Raw genomic sequence first — 23,316 nt, forward strand, 5'->3', positions numbered from 1 at the left:
TTTAATTAGATTATAAATGGTCCATTGACTAGTGACATTTAACAATTTTCATTATTGACTTTCAATTTGATCATAAATTTGAAACAAAATTAATAGCCAATGAACTATTTATTGAGCAGAGAATTCAAGAGAGGATTGGTAGTTGGCAACATAAAATCATTTCGAAGGCGGGCAAGGAAGTTTTGATCAAAAGCAATGCTCAAGTTCTCCCAATCCTTTGTGATACTATTGAGAAATTACTAAATAGGTATTGGTGGAGTAGTGGTGGGGTTCGACGAAAGGACATTCATTGGTTGAGCTGGTCACGGCTATGCAAGCCAAAGAAATATGAGGGTATGGGCTTTAAACGTATTCATGATTTTAACATTGCTCTCCTAGCTAACCAGGGTTGGCGTTTGCTGATCAACCCGGATTCTTTGGTTGGTAAGTTACTGAAAGCAATGTACTTTTCTCGTTGTGGTTTCTTAGAGGCACAACTCGGCTGTAATCCGAGCTATATTTGGAGGAGTATTTTAGCGGATCAACATGTTCTGAATGACAGCGTATGAAGAAATGGGGTTTGGATGATTAAGGTCCTACGTAGGCAAGTGCATGGTTTTGTTGACAGTTGGAAGGAGGCTTATGGGGTCTCAAACTCTTTAGCTAATAACTGTATTCCTCCTGGTTGGACATATCTTCCCCAAGGCATGCTCAAATGTAATATTGATGCCGCGGTTTTTGCTAATGAGGCAGGATATGGTGCAGTGATTCGTGATCATTTGGGACTCTTTGTGGCGGCCAAAAGTGACACCATCGGTCATGTTCGTGATCCTTTGCTTGCAAAGTCTATGGCGATCAAGGAAGCGTTGGCTTGGCTTAAAGATCTTGGGCATAAAAACGTTATTATTGAGACGGATTGTTTAAATTTTTGTTTAACTTTTCATTCTCGTACTATAGATTTCTCGTATGTTGGTTCTATGATCAAGCGGTCAGTGAATCATGTGGCTCATGTTCTTGCAAGGGCAACTGATTATTTGTCTGTCCGGAGTTCTTGGGTTTTAAACCCTCCTAATTGTATTGTTGTTTTATTAAATTTTTTTTCAAAAAAAAAAAGAAGAAGAAGTCAAATTCTGTTTTATTTTGCTTCCTGTGTTTTGGTGAGTCTAATGGAGTGTTTGGTTTGTCGTTTTGTTTTGTTGGGGGGTGGGGGGGAATCAAAATTAAAAGTAATTATAAAAGCATTTGTTTATTATTTTTAGTATTTCAAAATTAGAATCAACTTATCCTTAGCTTCCATTACCTTCTATTGAAAGATTAATTTTGTATCTGTGATACGTAAAATAAATGTCTAATATGTAAAAATAAATGAGTTATTTTTTGAATTTTAAAACTTTTTTCTTAAAAAAATCAAAATACATTACTATAAATTGAAATGTCATTATTATAATTGAATTATTAAAATTAAAATACATTTTGTGACGGTGAATGCTTTGAGAAATTGAGAGAATTTACGAGAAAGTGAGAAAAATTACATGTCAAGACAATAAGCTTGAATGAGTTAGTCTGTCTTTATTAACTAGTTGAATTATTTAATTGTGATAAACATATTAAATTTGATGATGAAATGATGTTAAATTTAAACAGTATAAGTAAATAAATATATTAATGTCACAATAATCAACAACAAAAAGTAAAATTTGCTCAACAAAAATAGTAATATTCACAATGGAGGAAACGGTGAAGTTGATGATGTTGATGGTGTGGATTGGCCAAATCCCAAGAGCCCTATTAAGTGGTCCATAACATGTTATACCAATTAAGTTAAGATCCAATAAACTCTTATCTTCATAGGCTTTTGTACATGTTTATGGATTGAATGCATTTGAATATAAACAAAGAGTTTTGTATAGTAGCTTGGAGAGGTTATTGGCCCATAATTTGTACATAGTTAATATTTTAGAATCAAAGTCCATCTATTATGTTTGTTATGGGCCAAAATGAACATTCTTATGTTTTAAATTTGTCTTTATTTTTAGAGTAATGCTAGAGCAATTGTTATACCACGGATCAATGTTCATATTGCACTGTGAACTCTGATATAAAAATTATGTACCTTCAGTTAAGACATTTGGTACCTATAATTAATAGTTTCTGTACATGTCAATAAATAACTTGATAATTACTGGCACATAATATGATAGCTACAATTACAGAAACTGTCAACTACAGGTACAAAATGTGTCAAATACAGATACATGATATTTTTGGACCAAGATCTACCTTGCAAGGGTCCATGGTATAATTTTTCATGCTAGAGACCCCTAATATTTTTTCCGTCCAATTCATTCCTCATGGCGTGACCAACCAATGAAATCACATCATGAGGGAAAATATTGGAAGTGAAATTTATGAGGGGAGAAAACATTTTCCATGGCTATTTACCATTTTACCCTATGTCAACCTATTGAAGCACAAAGAGTGCTCCACTGAGACTCGATCTCATGACCTCCCATATGAGAGAGTCACTACATGCTATCTAAGCACAATGTGTTTGGCTTAAATTGTTCACTCATTATATTGATTCACACAATAGCGTTCTAGGACAAATTATACTGTGGACCATGATTCATAGAGCATTGTGGACCATGACCCAAAACGGTGTCGTTTCTTTTAATGAAAAGAAACTGCATTCGTCCGCACGGTTAGGAATAAAGTGGTTCTATATTAGTGTAACATATTTAGTTACATTTTATATACACTACGGTTTTCTTTTAACACAACTACAGTTTCTTTTCGATATAACTACAGTTTCGTTCAACATTATACATTCAAATATGTGAAAATGTTATTCAATTTCATTTTATATACACTGCAGTTTCCTTTCAACACAACTACAATATCATTTCGATATAACTATAGTTTCATTCAACATTATACACTTAACTATTTGAAATTGTTATTCAGTTTCATTTTTTATACATTACAATTTCCTTTCAACACAACTACAGTTTTATTTCGATATAATTACAGTTTCATTTGATAATATAAAAACAAATGTGAGGTAGTATCATTTGAGATAAACTATAATTTCATTTACACAGCTCCGTTAAATTGTGACGACAACCGTTTGATGAACATGTTTTACACTCTAATTTACGTAGGCTTTATAGTATATTTATATATATTATTTGCTATTTTATTTTATTTTAACATTTTTAGAATTTAAGAGTTGATTAGTTAGAATAAATATTTTATAATAAATTGGGTATGATTAAGGTTTAGATTTTAGTTTTAGTTTTAGGCCCAAATAAAAGTTACATTTTAGTTGTCCTCTTAGTGTTGTTTAATAAGCCCAATTATTTATTTGTTTAATTAGTTTATCCCAAAGTACATAATCTATCCATTTTGTTAAATAAACAACAGAATTTATTTGTTTTCTTCATTACGTACAGAACATACGGCAGCAGCAGCGAAATACTTCGTCAAAACTGCAGCAAAGATTTCGACGACAAGCTTGTGTAAATCCGAGAAGATTTCGTCCGTCACAACGGCAACAAAAAATTGGATGGTAAAGATAATTTCAAAATTTTAGGTCCGTAGACATGGAAATTTTGATGGAAATAAATTGGTTATTAATATTGGACCGCATATTATTTGAACTTGTACATCAATTAATTAAATTAATTTGGGTTATGTTATTTGCCTAATTAATTTAATTATTTGATAAAGATTTAGTCAAATTATATATTATTGTTTAAGATATTATAGTTGTGATAGGATCATGAACTTAGATATTATGGTGACTAAATACATTTTGGATAACTCTTTATATTATCTCAAATATTTATTTATTAATTTTGAGATAATATCAAAGAGTTTTAGATGAAGTGGGAGTCTCACATTCTTACCCCTATAAATAGAGGCATTCATTTCATTCTCAAGCATTACTTGAAGCTCCACAACATTTCTCTCTAGAGTAAAGACTTCAGAAGTCCAAGCTCGACAAAAGTGGATTGAAGATCAAACAATTCAAGTGATCAAGTCAAGCTAAAGTGGACTGAAGATCAAGCCAATTAAAGATCGGAGGCCCTTCAACGAAAATCAAGCAACAAATCAGCCCTTCTTTGAAGAACAAGCCGCATCCCGGAGCCCTTCTTTGAAGAACAAGCCACATTCCGGAGACACTTCAGCCAAAGTTTCAAATCAAGTCAACTAAATGGAGAATCAAAGGATTTTATTGATAGAGATTTTGTACCCGCGCATTTTGAAATTTAAATATATATACTTTTCACATTTTCTTGTTTACAAGGTCTATTTTAGAGAGGTGGAGATTAATTTTTGGATGAATTATATTTCCTTATAAGTTTAAGAGATTTTGCTGAGACTAGAAAGGTATAAATAGCAGTGGATTTTTCTTGTTAGGGGGAATCAAACTATCTGCTTTATTTTATAGTTGTTTTCTGGTTCAGAACTGGTCAAGATTACTACCTTGGATCCATTTGTACTGTGAGATTGGATTAGTTCGTAATGCTGAATTTATATTTATTTGGGTAATTGATATTCTCAAAGTATCTGTTCATAACTACTTTCTCAACCTATTCAAGCACAAGAGTCAGTATTTACTCCACTGAGGCTCGAACCCCTGTATAAAGAGAAGGGTTTGATGCCACTGGACCACAAGGTCCTTGGCCAATCATTATTGCATGGACCATGGTCTACACAGCTGTATGGACCAAAAATAAAAAGTACATTATTTTTGTACTGAAGGTACATTATTTTTGTATTGTAGGTACATTATTTTAGGGTACATTATTTTTGTACTAAGGTACATTATTATAATGTACCCTAAAATAATGTACCTACAGTATAAAAATAATGTACTTTCAGTACAAAAATAATGGACCATGGTCCATGCAATAATTTGCCGTCCTTGGCATTAATTGTTTCATTTGATTGCTAGAAAGCCTGCTAGTTTAATTATTTGATTCAATTCATAGTTAGATTAAGAAGTGATTTTTGTAATTTTCTTTTCTAAGTAGCAACTATGATTAATTCTATCACGACTTTAGTGTTAATTTAGTCATAGAAAGAATATTAATATGAATTTAACATAACCGCTTTGTTTATGTTATTCAGTTTTTTTGGTTTTTCTTGTTTTAATGCTGCTATTAAGTTAAATATAAACATTTGTCTTGTGTTATTTGATAGTTAGGGGTAGTTACCGTTTGCGTTTGATTACCTATGAAAGGAAAATCGAAAATTAATTCCACAACGAATGCTCAATTGTTATGAATTAACCTTGAATCTACGATCAATAATTACTAAGATCCGGTAGGAAATGTTTTTCTTATACCAAGTGTTGAAAATTCATTTGATTTCATTAGTAAACGTCTATTTTGTTCTTATCTTTTCTTATTCTTATTCATTTATTTACTTTGAATGTTAATTTCATACCAAACCCCTTCGTTGCTTAACAAATAAGTTAAACTAATTGCTCATCATGGGAACGATCCTTACTCTCAATATTAAAGGTTTTAATTTGGGAGCTTTGCCCGTCAGGCCAGTTCACCCCACCCCCTACTTGGCAATTTATATTGTGAAACAGGGTGCACAGTGCATTGTGCACCCCGTACTAAAATGTTAGGAGATGGGTTCTGTGTATTCTAAGTAATCGTTCTGTGTATTCTAGGCAATTATTATGTGTATTATAGGCAACCATTCTGTGTATTCATGTTAGTAACACGTGTTGTGATGTGTTTGTGCATTCGAATGTTTAGACTTATGCAATTTTTTTTCATTTCATCCATTAATCCAACTAGAGGAGATAGACTTATAAATGGATCAATTTTTTTGATTGCCATTGGAGATTGGGAATAGATGGACTTTCTATAGGCGCTATTTTATTGACATGATTTATAACCACTTTACTTTAGCGGCCCGGCCAGTTACTCGCGATTCTCTTCCTGATGTTAGCAATGTACAGTGGTCAAATAGGATCATTTGCTTCTCGAGAATTCTGTGTAGTTTGTGTCAATATCCTGTGTATTCATATTATTAACACAGGTTGTGATGTGTTTGTGCATTCGAATGTTAGGAGGATGAGTTATGTGTACTTTTTGTCAATATTCTGTGTATTTTAGGCAAACATTCTGTGTATTCTAGATAATAATTCTGTGTATTATAAATAATGAATTTCCTGGAGTCATTCGCGTCCGCGTCCGTATCCACTAACATCAAAACGACGTCGTTTCGGACCAGGGTCCACAGTGCACTGTGGACCCTGGTCCACGATCTAACGATTGGCCAGTATCCATCCCAACCAAAAGTCCAATACAATAAAACTTTTGTTGGGTTGATGAGACTTGAGACACGACGTTTGGTCCCACGACTTTTGAAGTCTTATCACTTTTGATGCACAACTTTAAAATTTTCACTTTTTGTGCCTAACTTTGTTATTTTTATCAATTTTAGTCCTTACGACCAAATTGACGGCGAAATGTTGCTGAATTATATATTTTAAGGGCAAAATCATCATTCCCAAGAAAGATCTTCAATATCTAAACAAAAAAATCATATTAAGAAATAAGGGGTTGTCAATCATCGATGCTATAAATCCCATAGATCTCTATCTAGTTTATACTTGTCTTCCCCATTATTTGCATTGATCAAACACATATAAATATGATTTTACAGTGATTTTATTTAGATATTGAAGATGTTTGTTTGAGATGATGATTTTAGTTAAAAATATAAAAATTCAACAACATTTCACCATCAATTTGACAAAAAGGACCAAAATTGATAAAAATAACAAAGTTATGCACTAAAATTAAAAATTTTTAAAATTGTACACTAAAACTGATGAAACTCAAAAGTCGTGGGATCAAAAGTACATGAAATTAATTCTTAAAAAATGAAATCATAAAGTCATTTTCAACACACTATATATCTCAACTGTTTACTTCATACAACTACAAAATTTAAATCAAACTTTCAGAAAACCATTCTATAGGTATAAATCATAGATGTTAAAATTTTTAAGAAGTTGGCCCACCGTTGAAGTTGCAGCGATCGGTGACCATTGACAATTTTTGCAGGCTGCGCCTAACCATTGACAATTGTTGCATGCCGACAGATACGGCCGTCTATAACGAACGCTAATTACGGAGATTTGAAGAAGTTGGTCGCCGGTGAAGTTACGTTGCAGCGCGGAGCGTATGTAGTAGTCAAAACATGCGGGCCATACCATTGACAATTGTTGCGTATATGCCCACCAATATGACGGAAACCACCTAGAAACACATAAACATCCCGGAAACTGAAGGATAACTTCATTCTCTGCCATTATATTCGCTTCGCTTGCAACAATATAATCGAGTTACAAACTAAGAAGAGCACTTCTATCCTATCTCCACAATTATGCTGTTGCCCGCCGCCAAGTACGACTGTGCCGACTGGAAATATCTAACCAGTCAACGGACAAAGCCGATAGCAAATGAAGGATGACGCCCCGGCCGACCGCTACCATGGTTAGCGATCTCCCAATATAATTTTAAAATCATATTCTAGTATTTTAATTATAAATGTATAGTTATTGTTAGTAACTAATTAATATGAATGTATTATTAATTAAGTATATGTTTTATTTTGTTGGGCAAATGTTAGTATTAATTAAGTATATGTTTTATTTTGTTGGGCAAATGTTAGTCTATTATAAATATATGTTTTATTTTGTTGGGCAAATGTTAGTCTATTATAAATAATTCTTTCATTGTATTCTATAAATTTATAGTTATTGTTAGTAACTTTTTTTTTTTTTTTCGAAAAATTTATTGTTAGTAACTACTCCGTAATTAATATGAATGTATTAATTAAGTATATGTTTTATTTTGTTGGGCAAATGTTAGTATTAATTAAGTATATGTTTTATTTTGTTGGGCAAATGTTAGTCTATTATAAATATATGTTTTATTTTGTTGGGCAAATGTTAGTCTATTATAAATAATTCTTTCATTGTATTCTATAAATTTATAGTTATTGTTAGTAACTTTTTTTTTTCGAAAAATTTATTGTTAGTAACTAATTAATATGAATGTATTAATTAAGTATATGTTTTATTTTGTTGAGCAAATGTTAGTCTATTATAAATATTCTTTCACCTTGTGGTCAAGCGGCATAGCTGTGGCCCTCCCAAGTGAAATCTTTGTGCTTCAATAGGGTGAGAAAGTATGTATGAACATATACTACATTGTAATAGAGTCAATAGTATTCAAAAAACAATTAAATATTCTTTCATTGTATTTTTTGAGTACTATTGACTCTGTTACAATGTAGTATCTGTTCATAGCTACTTTCTCAACCAAATGAAACACAAAGAGCCAATATCGTATCTCTCGAACCCACCCCCTCCCATGTAGGGTGCAACTAGGTGCCATTAGACCACAAAGTCTTTGGCTTCTTTCATTGTATTTTTGTTTGGGTAAAATTAGTATAAAAAATCATGGAGTCTATTTTTTATGAATTGAGAAAAGATGCAATATTTAATTAAAGGCAAAAACTTGTGTGAGACCGTCTCACCATGAGACGGTCGAGTCGGGTCGGGTCAAGATGCAAATGTAACACTTATATGCACAAATTTCACACTTATATGCTCAAATATAATACTAATTAGGAATAAAATTTTTGTTACTTATAGGGGTAAATCTAATACTTTTAAGGGAAAATACAATACTTTTACATTTCGATTTAAAGTATTACATTTGTCCTCAAAAGTATTATATTTGCCCTCATAAGTAAGGGACACTTGTCAACATTACTTATTATGAAAAATGTATTACTTTTTCTCTTATAAGTAACAAAAAGTGTATTCTTAATTAGTGTTATATTTGAGCATATAAGTATGACATTTGCACATATAAGTATGATATTTGCATGGTGCTTTGACCCGACCCGACCCGTCTCACGAACAAGGATCCGTGAGACGGTCTCACACAAGTGTGAGCCTTAATTAAATTGTGGCTAAAATTAAATCAGGTTTATTTCCTCAACTCCACGCACTAAGTGTAGGATGTGAAATATACGTGATCTACAAAGACTAATTTTGTGATGCTTGAAGACTATAAATACAGGCTTTGTAATGAATAAAATTTGAAGTTTTTGGATCAGAAATTCAGACATTTTAATCACAAAGTTCGTGAAGAAACTTCAAGCAAAGGGACATATTGGTGTACTATTATGAGAAGTTGCTCCACTTGATAGTAGTACAAACTATGTTGATGGGATATGAGCCACAGAGATCGGGAGCATGGTGCAACCAGGCCGAGAGACAGGAGGTAAAGAGACGATAGACCGAATGAGAGCGTCGGGAAGTGGATTGGCCGAATAAGGTAGGGGCTAGCAGGGGCGATACGAGGCAGTGTATGTGGTCAGGCCAATCAATAAAGAAGTAAGCTCAATTGAGAAATGGGGGCAATCCGAGGATGGAGGGCGGGCAAATGATTGGACCGGACGAATGTAGGAGTCAGGCGGAGGATCAATCGAGCGAATGGGGAAACCGGACGGGTGGGTCGGTGGATGGAGAAGCGGGATGGATTAGCCAAGTGGATGGAGAAGCCAAATGGATGAGCCAACTCCAGTTGACCCACTCGAAGGGTCAGTTCGTCCATCTCCTTCAGGTGGTCGGCTTGGATGGACTTGAAGCTTCAACATCCGCTATAAGGGGATTTAGCTTCTTCTGCAGCTCGGACTGAAGAACAAATGTATGTCAGAAGAAAATAGGGAACTTTGTTAAGTATGGGAAAGAGTTGACTTTGAGAAAGAGTCGGAAGGTTAAAAGGCATTACTCGATAGGTGTAGTAGGAGCCACCTTCGAACAGCTTCTCAGCAGTGGTGGTCTCATAGGAGGCTACATTTTTGGAAAAGATTACCTTATCCAACCAGTCATTAACACGAAACTTATCTTTGAAGAGATCTTCATCTTCCCCAACCTCTAAGCCGAGTGAGGAACTAAGGACGGCCCGCCAATAATGAGTCGGGGGTGTCATTCGGGGATCCAATAATGACGATGAGATTGGCAGCAGAAGCGGATGGAGGGGGAGCTAAGCTAGAGTCGGCAGAAACATTGGATTTGCTCTTCACCCGTTCTTTCATGAGAGCGCGGCGGTCAGCCATGTTGAGTGCAAAGGTGGGAATGATGGTAATTGGCTCGTCAGTGATGACTTCTTCTTCACCCTCGGTCGCGACTTTGTTTTCATCCTCGCCTTCGTCCGAAGAGGACTCAGTGTCAATGTTACCTGCAATTTAATGAGTTAGTTCACAAGGTGAAATAAGAGGGAGAAGGATATAGGAGACCCATCACCTGTGGTGACATCCCCCTCGAGCAGAAGGTTTGCCTTCTCGATAGCTCTTAGTCGAGATAAACGTTTGACTTTGAGGCAACTCGTGTCAAGGAGGATGGACGCGATTCTCGCCGTCTCCTCGTCACATGAAGGTTTCTGAATACACTTATAGAAGGAAGGCCTCCAGTTGAGAGGACATTCGAAGCGAGGAGAAGTGGGGGCGAGGCGAACAATGAAGAAGACTGGCTTTCAATTTTTTATTGACTCGAGAATACCGTCGAAGATCTTACAACCCCCTCTTTGAGACACTTGGACGTATCCGAGAGAGGCATAACTCACTTGGTTGATGAGGAAAAGTTTGATGGTGGGATGGAAGTCGAGTGCGTGATAGAGGGTCTGGAAGCAGGAAATGAGTCAGTGGGAGTTGGGAAAGATTTGACCAGGGAGGAGGCCAAAGTAATGGAAAAAGATAGATGTGAAAGTGCTTAGAGGCACTCGGAATTCGTGGCGGACCTACTGAAAGTGGATCTCGATGTAACCCCCAAGAGGAGGATCACATATGTAAGGCTCGCGGGAGCGTATATCCCGGCAGTGGACCGAGAAGATTTTGGTAGCTCATTCAACTCGAAGGAAGTGATGGTGGAGTGATCCTCAACAGGGCGAGGCAGATCCTCGAAGAGTCTGGTAGCTCGTTGAATACCCGAAAAACAGTAAAAGGTGAAAGTAAAAATGTGGGGTGAAAGTGGAGTATTTATAGGATGAGGGGGTTAGGCAGATGGTGACACGTGGCGAAGGATTGGACCTCATGGCCACCATGAGCAACCCTCTTGCTCCTTAGCTTTTAAAGCCTAGCATGTTTGGCTGAACGCTTGAAGTTGCGTCACTTCATGTCTTTGCCACCTTTCTTTAAGTCTATGAATTCCTGCAAAAGAGGCCTAAAGGAGAGATTCGAGAAAAGTCACTGGTGTGTGGCCCTATTTATAGGGTAAGTATTCTACCTGAAATCACAAGTGATGTGCATGAATGACATTGACAAAACCATGTAAGGTGACTTGTCATTTTCCCCAAAATTCAAGGGCGCGGAATCTCGTGTATGGGTGTTAGTAGGGAGTCGGTATGGTTAGCCGGAGTCCTGTAAAAGAAGTCGACACTCGGTCAATCGTGTCTCCTTGTAAAAGTAGTGTGCAAAAGGTGTAGGTAGAGAGTCGGTTTGGTTGGCTGAAGTCCTGTAAAAGGAGTCGGCACTCGGTTAACCGTGTCTCCTTGTAAAAGAAATTGGCACTCTGTCAATTGTGTCTCCTCGTAAAAGGAGTGGGGAAAAGTCATAAGGTAGTAGTCGATTTGGTTGGTCGGAGTCTTGTAAAAGGAGTCGTCACTTGATCAATCGTGTCTTCTTATAAAAGAAGTGTACAAAAGGTATAAGTAGGGAGTTGATTTGGTTGACTGGAGTCTTGTAAAAGGAGTCGACACTCGTCAACCGTGCCTCCTTGTAAATAGAGTTGGCAAAATTAATATACGGGGATCAAATTCATAAATGATGATAATTGAAGTACCTTTACTGCACTAATTTTATCTGTATAAGTGCGGAGTGCCCGTCCTTGTTAGTCGTTACTATCCCCTTTATTGGACTGCTGTCTCTTTGCACACAAATTCGATCAACATGAAGTGCCATGGAGGAAAGAGGAACAGCACCATCCGTTCAGTCATCATCGTCACTCTGATTCTCGTGGCTGTTGCGGCCCTGTTCCACGTTACCGCCACCGGAGCGGCCCTGTTCCACGTTACCGCCACCGAGTTCAATGACCGTCGACTATTAATTGAGGCTCAATCAAGTGAAAGTACTCCCGGTCCGGGTTATCGGCGGCTCCTAGCTTCAGTCAGATACACACATTATCGCCGAGCACTGATGGATGCAGAGCAGAGCCAAAGTCCCTCTGGTCCTGGATATTGAGCTTTCCGGCCGGCCTGTAATTGCGGTCATCTTCTGTTTTTTATTCCGTATAGTATTTCTTATTTTTACATTCGATATTGCTTGGTTGTCCCAAATAATGGCTTACGCTTATCAACTTACATGTTACTATTGGAGTGCTGATCAGGGTGGATTCGTGAATTGTTACCTTGGTTTCTGTTGAAAATGTATACTTTGTATTTTTGAGAATTTTGAACATGTTATTAAATTATATTTTGGTGTTTTTTGAAAATTATTCTAAGTTTGATGAATATATTTGATTTTGTTTGGTGAGTCTTTTATTTTAAAAGGATCTCATGAGAAGAGTGTGATTTACCGAATATTAACTCTGAAAATTTTTGAACAATCTAAAGATTAAGTTTACAATATGTTTAGTCTAAGGAATTAGTGAATAATTATATATCTCAACTTTGCAAAAATGAAGATCAACGGTTGTGATTGCGCATGAGGGTAGAAATATAAAAACCAGACCATCGTGCAGGCCCTCTCGATGGAATGCACGAGAATCCCTTCATTAATTACCTTCAGTTGCCTTGGTTACTCATCTGTAATCTGTACTACCTTAACCTTCTTCTTCTCCATAGACTACCTTTACGGCTTAACCTATGTTCATACGAAGAGCTTGTCCTCCCAAAAGTGAATTCCAAGTGCATCCGTCTTATTACCACTGAAGAATGTTTAAATTTAAACTTAAAACTCCTTAATCCCTAAAATACTAAAATCTTAAATCCTAAATTTAAACCTAAAATCACCAGTCTTCCAACCGTCGAGGCTGTAGACGCCGCAGCTCTCCTCCAAAGCTGACCCAGCCGTCGACGAAGTAGAAGCCGACGCCGCCTCCCCTGTAATTTTGCGACGTGTCCTCCATTGCCGTCGACGAAGCAAGCAGAAGCAGAAATAGAAGCCGACACTGCCGTGCTCCCCTGCCGACGACGAAGTAAAAGACTAGGTATTTCTTCATCCAAATCTTTGCTAATTTCATAATTTTGATTATTTTCTTTCTTCTTTTTTTGGGGGAAATTTAATGATATCCTGTAACTTATGGTCAGAATTAATTACATACATATATGATATAGCTATCAGTTCTCTACAATGATATGAGAAGAGTTGTTTAATTACATACTTGCGTTGTTGTAGTGCTTCTATAACTCTATAAGAATAGCTTCAGAACAGAACTGGATTCTATGATTCTACGTCACACTGACTGGAAAATTTTTATAAATCCAGTCATTAAATTGTATACATGAATGCTTACTATTGCTATCTATGAACCTGTGTAACCAAAGAATGTTTGAATATGTGTGATCCTGTATGGTGCGTGTGTGCAGACCTACATGTTGACCATGTGCATCTATACAATGCATTTGAAAGGGGTTCATGTGCATTTTTTTTATTTTAGGACATGTGCATTTGTGTTTGTTTATAGAGTGCATTAGTAGGCCTTGTTTTTGAAGTAGTTAGTGTGCTTTTGTGCTTATATACTTCGTGCATTTTCTAATGATTATAATGTGCATCCATTGGCTAGCTGTACAATTATATGTGTTTGGGCAGTCTGCAGACACACTTTAATTAATTAGCTCAAAGTTTAGTACTTTGTAAACAAGAAATAATGGAGTTATTTGTAGTATTTGTGTAAGTTAAAATAATTTGGTAATGCAACATTTGTATAATTCAATTTATGGCAAAATTTATGAGCAAAAGAGTATGTATGTTTGGTACAACAAATTATTTAATTACATTTAAAGTGTGACTGCAGATAGGGAATCACTGGATGGAGTGTATGGTCTTCAAATGTGTTAAAAGAAATTCTAAGTGTTTTTTTTTTTTTAACATTCTAATTGGTTAAAAATGTATGAAACGCTGAATGAACATATTGTGCATTTTGTTGTTGTGATATTGAGCATGTTACCTTATTGTGTTGTGCATCTGGGATGGGTTAATTTGTGCTGGAATGAGTGTGGTTGTTGTGCAACAAATATAAGCGAAATATAGATGATTAACAATGAATCCACAATATTTGACTTCCTTGTCATTATACCAATTGCACTACCATTTAGATGATTCAAGAATGGTGGCTCTAGTGTTGAATAATCTGTAAGGGCCTTTTCCTTAAAAAAATTTAACTAACCATGGCAATTTGCTGCCTTACTTTCTGGGGAAAAAGATGGAATATAACCTGTAATTTTCTATGCAAACAGTCTATCACCGGAAACAAATATAAACCAGAGCCTGGAGTCAATTCCAGTCTTACTACAATTAATTATGCTAATTAAGGTGTGTTTCTAAACGGTAATGAAAACTTAAAACACTTTTGAAGTAAGTTTTTTAATGTTATTATTTTAGATGTGCTGTATTTACTGAGTTTTTTGTGCATTCTGTTGTTTTATTACTGAGCATTACTAGGTAAAATGTGCATTTCAGAAATTAACAGATTACATAATTGAGTTGTTTGAATGTGGTATGGGGTAAGGGTAATATGTGCAGTAAGGGGTGGTTTCTGTGTGCAACTGAAATAAGTTTTTGTGTCCAACATGAAATAGTTAACCAATTTTTTAATACATTAATATATTTTTTGTGTGTGCACAAGTGGGATAGAGTATTTTGATTGTTAGCTTTTTTCCTAGCAGTGAGCTCTTCTTTGTTCTTATTTTGTACGCGTTTTGTATTGAGCAGTTGCAGCAAAGAATAACAAATCCAAGAAGTAACCACGAGAGGATTCAGTTGGGCATAACACCGATGATGATGGAGATGGGACATAATATGAATTTACAGCAGAAGAAGTGGAAAGGTATATGATTTTATTTGGCGTATGGAGTTTGTTAAACATATTAAAACTGTGGAAGCGTATTGCTTGGGATATGAATTTATTTTTTGTTGGGTTGTGGTCTGTTGTTTAACAGAAATGGTCTACATATTTTGGTGATTACAGCTGCACCCAGCAGAGCTTCATAGATCAGTTGCAAGTTATTGGAATAGGGACTCGGGCTGGATTTGGTTACAGCTTGAACACTTGCTCCCGGATGCTATATTAGATAAATTAGCTGCTACCATCATATTCGAAGACCAAGAAGCTAATGATCTCATCGGCTGGAGAAATGAATCTTCTGGAAATTTTTCAGTTAGTTCTGCCTACAATCTTGCTGCTGATCACATAGAGCCAGTAGATGCAGCAAAGTGGAATGCTATGTGGATTTTGAAAGCCCCTAGTCGTATTAAAACCTTCCTATGGCTATCTCGACATGGAAGAATCATGACTAACAGTATGAGAGCAAGAAGAGATATTGCCCTCTGACAAATGCTGGCTCTGTTACATGACACAACCCTACGACCAACTACAAAAATTTTGTAACATGATTAAAAAAAAAGAGGAAAAAATAAAGAGTTAATTTCATTTTTTGTCCTAGATTTATAGGTGGCAATCCACTTTAAGTCCTTTTTCATTAGAACATTTACTTTTGGTCCTAGTATCATTGTGACATGATCATTTTTGGTCCTTTATCAACAAAACAGTTTAAATATCGTTAAATTCAATGATGTTTTGGTCTTCAATTATGGATGTTTTCAAAAAAAAAAAACATAAAAAATATAATGGTTCAACATACTTTGTATAAAAAAGATTGAAATGGCTTTGTATTTAACGATATTTTGATGATTTTGTTGATGGAGGACTAAAAATGGTCATGCCGCAATAATACTATGATCAAATGAGGATGTTTTAATAAAAAAATATAAATCATAACTACAAATGAGCCAAATAAACTCAGATGGACTATGAGGTGAGATCTGAGCCGTTGATCTAATCTAGATCAACAGCTCTAATCAAGAAAATTATTATTAAAAAAAAACGCGTATCCTGTCAACATGCATACAAATGATCAACTGTTTTAAACCGATGCACCTTAAGATATAAAACAACGCACCTTAATTTATAAAACAACGCACCTTAAGTTTAAACCGATGCACCTTAAACTAGAAAAGTGATGCATCTTAAACTATAAAACAACGCACCTTAAGTTTTAAACTGATGCACCTTAAACTATAAAAGTGGTGCACTTTAAGCATTAAACATAAGGTCAAAACTTAATGTGCGTATTTTTATAACTGAAGGTATGTATGTTTAATACTTAAGGTGGTGTGCCACTTTCTGAGTATTGACCTTATGTATTATTAATGAATTATACTTATATCTATGTAATTATACTATTATACCTTATGTTTAAAAATATATAGAGAGATTGCCATACAACTAAGCTAATAATTACATGAAAGAAGGGATGAGAATTGACACACTAATTATCATAATAATTATTAGAAAATTAAGCTAATAATTACGGGAAAGAAGAGATGGGAATTGGCAGAATAATTACCATAATAATTATTAGACAATTATACTAAGGAATAAGGTTCAAATTGGCCACTGAATGTAACTTAAAAGTGCAATTAGACCACTGAACCAAAAAAAATACAATTAGGCCACTAAACCCTCTAAATATATGCAATTTCACCTAATAGCATGTTACCAGCCATTTAATCAGGTTACTTGCTTACATTTTAAAATAATTTTTAATAATAAACTATTAAAATAAAAAAATTAAAATCATTTAAAAATTTTAAAAAAAAACACACACACACACACACCATAATAAAGCAAAAGTTGTTTTGTGAAAGAAGTTGAGTTTCCGAATATAATAATAATAATAATAATAATAATAATAATAATAATAATAATAATAATAATTAATTAATTAATTAATTAATTAATTAATTAATTAAATTTGATTCATCCACATGTTTCCTATCAAGGTGGCAATGGTATTACTAAAGGGAGGGGAGGGGTGGCCGCAGGTGTGTTATTATTATTATTATTTTTTAATTTTTTTAATTTTTAATTTTAATAGTTTATTATTAAAAAATATTTTAAAATGCCAACCCACTGTCTATGTAAGCAAGTAACCTGAAAAAATGCATGGAAACCTGCTATCAAGTGAAATTGCATACATTTGAAGTGTTTAGTGGCGTAATTGCACTTTTTTTGGGTTCAGTGACCTAATTGCACTTTCAGGTTACGTTCAGTGGCTAATTTGAACCTTATTCCTTATACTAATAGATGCACAATTAATTTCTTAATTACCACAATAGTTATATGCAATTAAACTAATAATTACACGAAAGAAGGGATGAGAATTGCCATAATAAGTTTAATTACCATAATAATTAGTAGACTATTATATTACTATCCGTGTAATTATTAGCTTAATTATCATAATAATAAATAGGTATTTATTTAATATATGTGCAATTAATGCCTTAATTACCATAATAATTATTAGTCAATTATATATATATATATATATATATATATATATAGAGAGAGAGAGAGAGAGAGAGACAGAGAGTGTGTGTGTGTGTGAGAGACAAAAGTGTCATTTTCTTGCTCATTTTAGAAAAAAAAAAGTTTGAAATTTAAAATAAGTCAACACAAGATTACAATACTTAACAAAATTAAATCATATTTAAGTAAATATCTTAAATTCGGGACATGTATATATAAAAATTACCAAATAAAGTCATTACTGATTTATGTATACATGACTTTATTTGATATGCTTTATATATATGTATATATATAGATTTTTTTTCCTAATTTGTTATAAGGTTAGAAAATTATATATTATACATGTTGTCATAAAAAAATTAGAACTTTGTTTTTCCAAAAAAATAAAATAATATTTTTACTGTTTCACGCTAATTGTCATTAAGTTATAGAAACTAGAAAGTTTGTAATGACTAAAGTTTATTTACAATGAAAAAATAAAAATTAAAAAATGAAGTAATAAAATAACTACAATGAACTAATTGTGCAATTATATTGGTTTCTTAAAAAAATTATTTTAGTGTTAATTTAAATAAAATACACATGCATGTCACCCGAATTGGAATAGTTTTTGTAATCCAAAATAAATTGTAATGGTCTTATTAATAAATATTAATATCACAAAAAAAAATTGTAATAGTCTTATTAATAAATATTAATATCAATATAGAATCGTTATTGATGTGAATGAATATTTGGCACACTAAATTTTATTCTGCAATGTTGGTTAAGATATCTTATTTAACTATTTCAAATTAAATGTTACTTTTTGATTGCTTTTTTTTTTTTTTTTTGTCTATAATAATACTAATTTTGTGTACAATTATTAATCAACTGAAGATTTTTAGTAAAGACTGAAATTACATCGAGTGACATATTTACATCATTCGTTAAATATTACCCCGTATATACTTTGAAATTATTCATTAACCTTAAAGGTTGGGCCATTTGTGATGTTAATGAGAAATATATAGCACACTCTTGACATTTTCAATGGTACTCTATTGGTTGTAATGAAATTAGCTTACCATGTTATAGAAGCATGCATATTGGCAATGACAAATGCTGACACCAATATACTAATAGCTAATGGCTATCACTCCATCATACCCAAGACTGCAGTTCAAGTTTAACAGAATACAATTTTCATCGATGCTTTCTTATGCAATTACCATCAACTAACAAAAGGTAGGTCAAACACTATTGAATGTTGGCTTGCTATTATAGAAACCAGTTTTTGTTCATGTCAATTATATGTGGGTATATGATTGCATCAAGAGTGAGTAATCTAAACGTGCTCAAAATCTTAATTTTCAAGCACGCCTTTCAGTCATTGTTTCCGACACCAACTAGCATTGCCCCATTGTCGGAACAACCCGTTTACCACCTGCCCTTAAACTAGTACTAAACGTAATATTATGAAAAATTGATTTGTATATAACTTCAATCAAATTTTATTATTATTATTATTATTATTATTTTTTTAGGATAGTCAAGTTTTATTAATCGAATGAAACACATAAAATAAGACAAAATAAGCATTAATTTTGAATGTAATAACCTAATTATAATGAATATCTTATTCAAAAATTTCATAACAAATAATATAAGATATTATCGAAGTACTACCCGATACTAAACTTCTAGTTTAATTTAAAAGTATACCTTTTTTTTTATAAATAAAATATCTAAGGATACCAATATTCTAAAATAATAAATCTGCATTTATGATTTCTAATTAACAATCATAACATAATAATGATGGTATGCTTAAATTCTTTTATAGATACAGAAAGAGTGATCGATATTCGGAAACTCAAAAATCGAAATACAGACAGGCTTGGTAATATTGCATTTATCGCACATGACTGTCGATTGATCTCCCTTGCATTTAGCTGGTAACATAAATACTATTGCTCTTGGCATTACTATAAACCTAGGAGATGTTTTGTTTGCTCCAATAGGAGGTGTTTTGCTACTACAATAGGTGGTAGTGTAAATCTTAAATTATAATTTAATTATAATTTTTAATATTTTTGTATTTAGCAAATGGTTTTAGACCCCTATTTATAAATTATTATAGGCCGTTTAGTTGGAATTAGAGAATTAAGAGGAAAATGAATTGTAATTTCATAGAAAAAAGAATAAAGTCAGAATTTAAATTACATTGTTTGGTATGCAAGAATAAACTGAGTAAGAATTGAAAGAGAATAAGTAAATAAAGACTAAAATATCCTTGTATAATAATAATAATAATAATAGTAATAATTAATAAGAGCAAAATTGTAAATTACAATAGAATTCCAATTCCACGGTGTGGAGTTACAATTCATAGGGGAACCCCATTACTTGCAATTCAATACTTCAACCAAATAATGGAATTGCAATTCAATGGAGTTTGGTAGGAATGTGATTGCAATTCCATACTACCAAACACCCCATTATTTTGACTTTTTGTTATCTTCATTCTTCAAGTTTGGTTTGTTCTTCTTCACAACATCATAATCACATGTTCAACACTACGTTGAAGACAAATGAAGAGTTGAGAATGAATGAAGAACCAAACAAAACAACCTACTTGTGGTTAACAATAACTCTCATTTCCCAAGAAGCGCCAAATTAAACTATTGTCCTCAAGAGCCAAACTTATTCATAATTCAATTTAAATTTGTAATTTTTCTACATTTAGCATAGGGTTTTAGGCCCCTCTTTCTCAATGACTATTTTCAACTTTCCACCAACTTCATTCTTCATGTCTAATTTGTTCTTCTTCATGGCGTTATAATCACAAGTTCAACACTGCGTTGAAGATGAATGAAGAACCAAAGCAAACAACATAGTTGTGATTAACAAGGACTCTCATTTCATAGCAAGCACCAAACCTATAATCCTCAAGAGCCAAACCTATTCATGAGTTTTTTATTTTGTTTTGTTTGTGTTTTTTTTTTTAACTTAAAATATGTAATCCTATATGCATCCAATCCACCAAATCCGTCATTAGTGGATCAGATCATACTGGATCCATACCCCTAACGGACGTGGGTGTGGATGAGATTTTTCAAATCGATATTTCTTTAACGGATTGAATGTGACTTCACTCCAAATCCGCTCCAATCCACTCCGCGTTCACCCTTAAATTTTTCAATGTTTCTTTCTAAAATGGGGAAAAAAAGAAATTGTATTTTGACAATATCGATTTGGTTAGAAAAAAGTATGAACAAATAAGTATTCATTAAGGCATTAATCTAGTAGATGAGAAATCTCACTTAAAACTTATTTTTTTGTGATAAATTTGAACATTAGGAGTTTAAATTTGTGTTAGACTCCTTTGTGTATAGAAGTATAATTTAGTGTTGAGTTTTGAAAAACTTTAATAATAACAATAACAATAAAAACTTGAAAAACTTTCCTCAAGCTAAATGTAGATGCATCTATCGATTCTACCAACGACAAGATGGGTTTTGGCTGCGTGATCAGGGATGAGCATGGCAAGTTCGTGGCAGCAAGAGGAATCCAGTGGAATGGTGTGTTCTCACTCAGAGAAGCCGAAGCTACTGCTATAAGGGAGGCATTAAGTTGGATTAAAAGTTTAAGCCTTGATAAAGTCTTCTCTACAGGTTGTTAACAGTCTCAATTCGTTTCTAAGAGAATCATCATTTCATGTAATTCTAAATGACATTAAAAACGTGTTGTGCGACTTTTCGCATGTGTTTTTATCTTTTGTAAAGCGATCAGCGAACGGTGTTGCTCATGCTATAGCTAGGCAAGCCGTTTCTAGTACTGGTTGCTCCGAGTGGCTTTCTGTTTCGCCACCTTTTCTTTGTAATGCTTTGTTTTCGGACTTGAATTAATGTTATGTTTTATTCTCAAAAAAAAAAACAATAATAATAATAATAATTTAATTTCTTTTTGAAAACAACAGCAACAACAACATTGGCCAAAATTATCTTTATGTTTTTTTGGGCAAAACACAAAGTATGCATTTTTTAAAAAGATCATACAAATGTGGATAGATTATACCATGGACCAATATTAACCTTGCATTGTGCATTTTAATTCAACATGACATTTAAATTATATGCATGCAATTAACATATTATGTGTCTGCAACTAACATATTGTGTCCCTATAAATAAATTGAAGGTATATAATATGTTAAATGAATGTACATAATAAGTTAATTGTAATAAATGCATAATTTATTAATTAAATATAGTTTTGGACTAAGGTCCAAAATATAAAATGACATTTGGCTATGATATGGAAAATTATTTTGTGGACACGGGTTCATCTTATTGAGTTTAAAAATACACAATTTATATACTGAATGTTCATAATTTACCTACTGAATGTTCACAATTTTTTTTTTTTGAGTACTACTGATTCGCTTACAATGTAGTATCTGTTCATAGTTACTTTCTTAACATACTGAAGCACAAAGAGTCTTACAATGTAGTATCTGTTCATAGTTACTTTCTTAACATACTAAAGCACAAAGAGTCAACAGTCGCTTCCACTGAAGCTCGAACCCACTCTCTTCCATATAGGAGTGTAAATTAGATGCCACTAAACAATGTTCAGTATATATTTTGACCGGTCTGCATAACTGATAACAATTGGCAAATATGGTAACCTGCATTACATGCACCTATGTGTACGAGGGGATTTGTGACCCAAGTAGTGAAAGTTGCGGTGGTACAATGTTGATTTGTTGTGCAGCAGCACTGTACCATATCTTTGCAGTCTTGCAGCTGCACTGCACAGTGCACACCCTCCCATTTCCCATCCCCCTCTCAGCCACCCACCCAAGACCCTAGGATCATCATATCTGGGACAATTAATACACTTCATTTAAAGATATAAATAGAGGATACTTGAGAGTTGAGACTTGAGAGAGAGAGAGGGGGTGGCTAATCAAGGGTTTTTGTCAAAAATTTAAAAGAGATAAAGAGTCACGTGGCTATGACTTGCACGCTCGGCGGGTGAATGATCCATCGGTTAATGAGTTCTTTTTTTTTTTTTTTTTTTTTTTTTTTTTTTTTTTTTGAAACAATCGGTTAATGAGTTGTTTAGTTGGATACAATTGTAATTTAATTATAACACAATTTTTTGATTATTTAAATTATATTGTTTGATTAGTGAGAATTATAATTCCATTAAATTACAAATTTTTTTTTATTTAGTTGAAATGCAATTTATATTCTCCCTATATGAAGTGCAATTCAACGGGGAAGAGAAATGGATAAAGGAAGAAAAAAATCATTTTACCTTTAATTATTATTAGTATTATTATTACACACGAACATTTTAGTATTTATACGACTTCTTCCATTCTCATTCCCAATAATTTTATTAATCTTTATCAAACAATGTAATTTGAATTCATACTTTATTATCACATTATTCTTTTCTCACCGAATTATAATTTCTTCTTTCCTAATCCCTTCATTCCAACCAATCGCCATGTTATTAATGGGAAAATAATTGTTTTAGTTTATTAATTATATTCATATTGTAGACTCAATTCATTTATTATTATTATCACACACAGAATTTTTCCTTTAAGTATGTGTAAAGTGATAGTTTTAGTTTACCATTAACCAATTATGTTAATAATAATAATAATATATTTTAAAATTTCATATTAATAAATGACA

The 23,316-nt window shown here is 33.3% G+C and overlaps 1 long non-coding RNA gene across 5 annotated transcripts; it reads left to right on the forward strand.

Moving 5' to 3' along the window:
- The first annotated feature begins 7,177 nt into the window (after nucleotides 1-7,177).
- LOC116007243 lies at nucleotides 7,178-15,811 on the forward strand. 5 transcript variants are annotated; one of them, XR_004095225.1, is made up of 4 exons: nucleotides 7,178-7,508; nucleotides 9,095-13,234; nucleotides 14,959-15,073; nucleotides 15,186-15,811. It is a non-coding gene; the product is annotated as an uncharacterized LOC116007243 (long non-coding RNA). The 5 variants fall into 5 exon arrangements; XR_004095220.1 differs by having other exon boundaries at nucleotides 15,215-15,811; XR_004095221.1 differs by having other exon boundaries at nucleotides 7,179-7,508; nucleotides 9,108-13,234; nucleotides 15,215-15,811.
- Nucleotides 15,812-23,316: the final 7,505 nt, after the last annotated feature.

This window comes from Ipomoea triloba, chromosome 15 (assembly GCF_003576645.1).
Source record: "Ipomoea triloba cultivar NCNSP0323 chromosome 15, ASM357664v1".
Classification (NCBI taxonomy): Eukaryota; Viridiplantae; Streptophyta; class Magnoliopsida; order Solanales; family Convolvulaceae; genus Ipomoea; species Ipomoea triloba.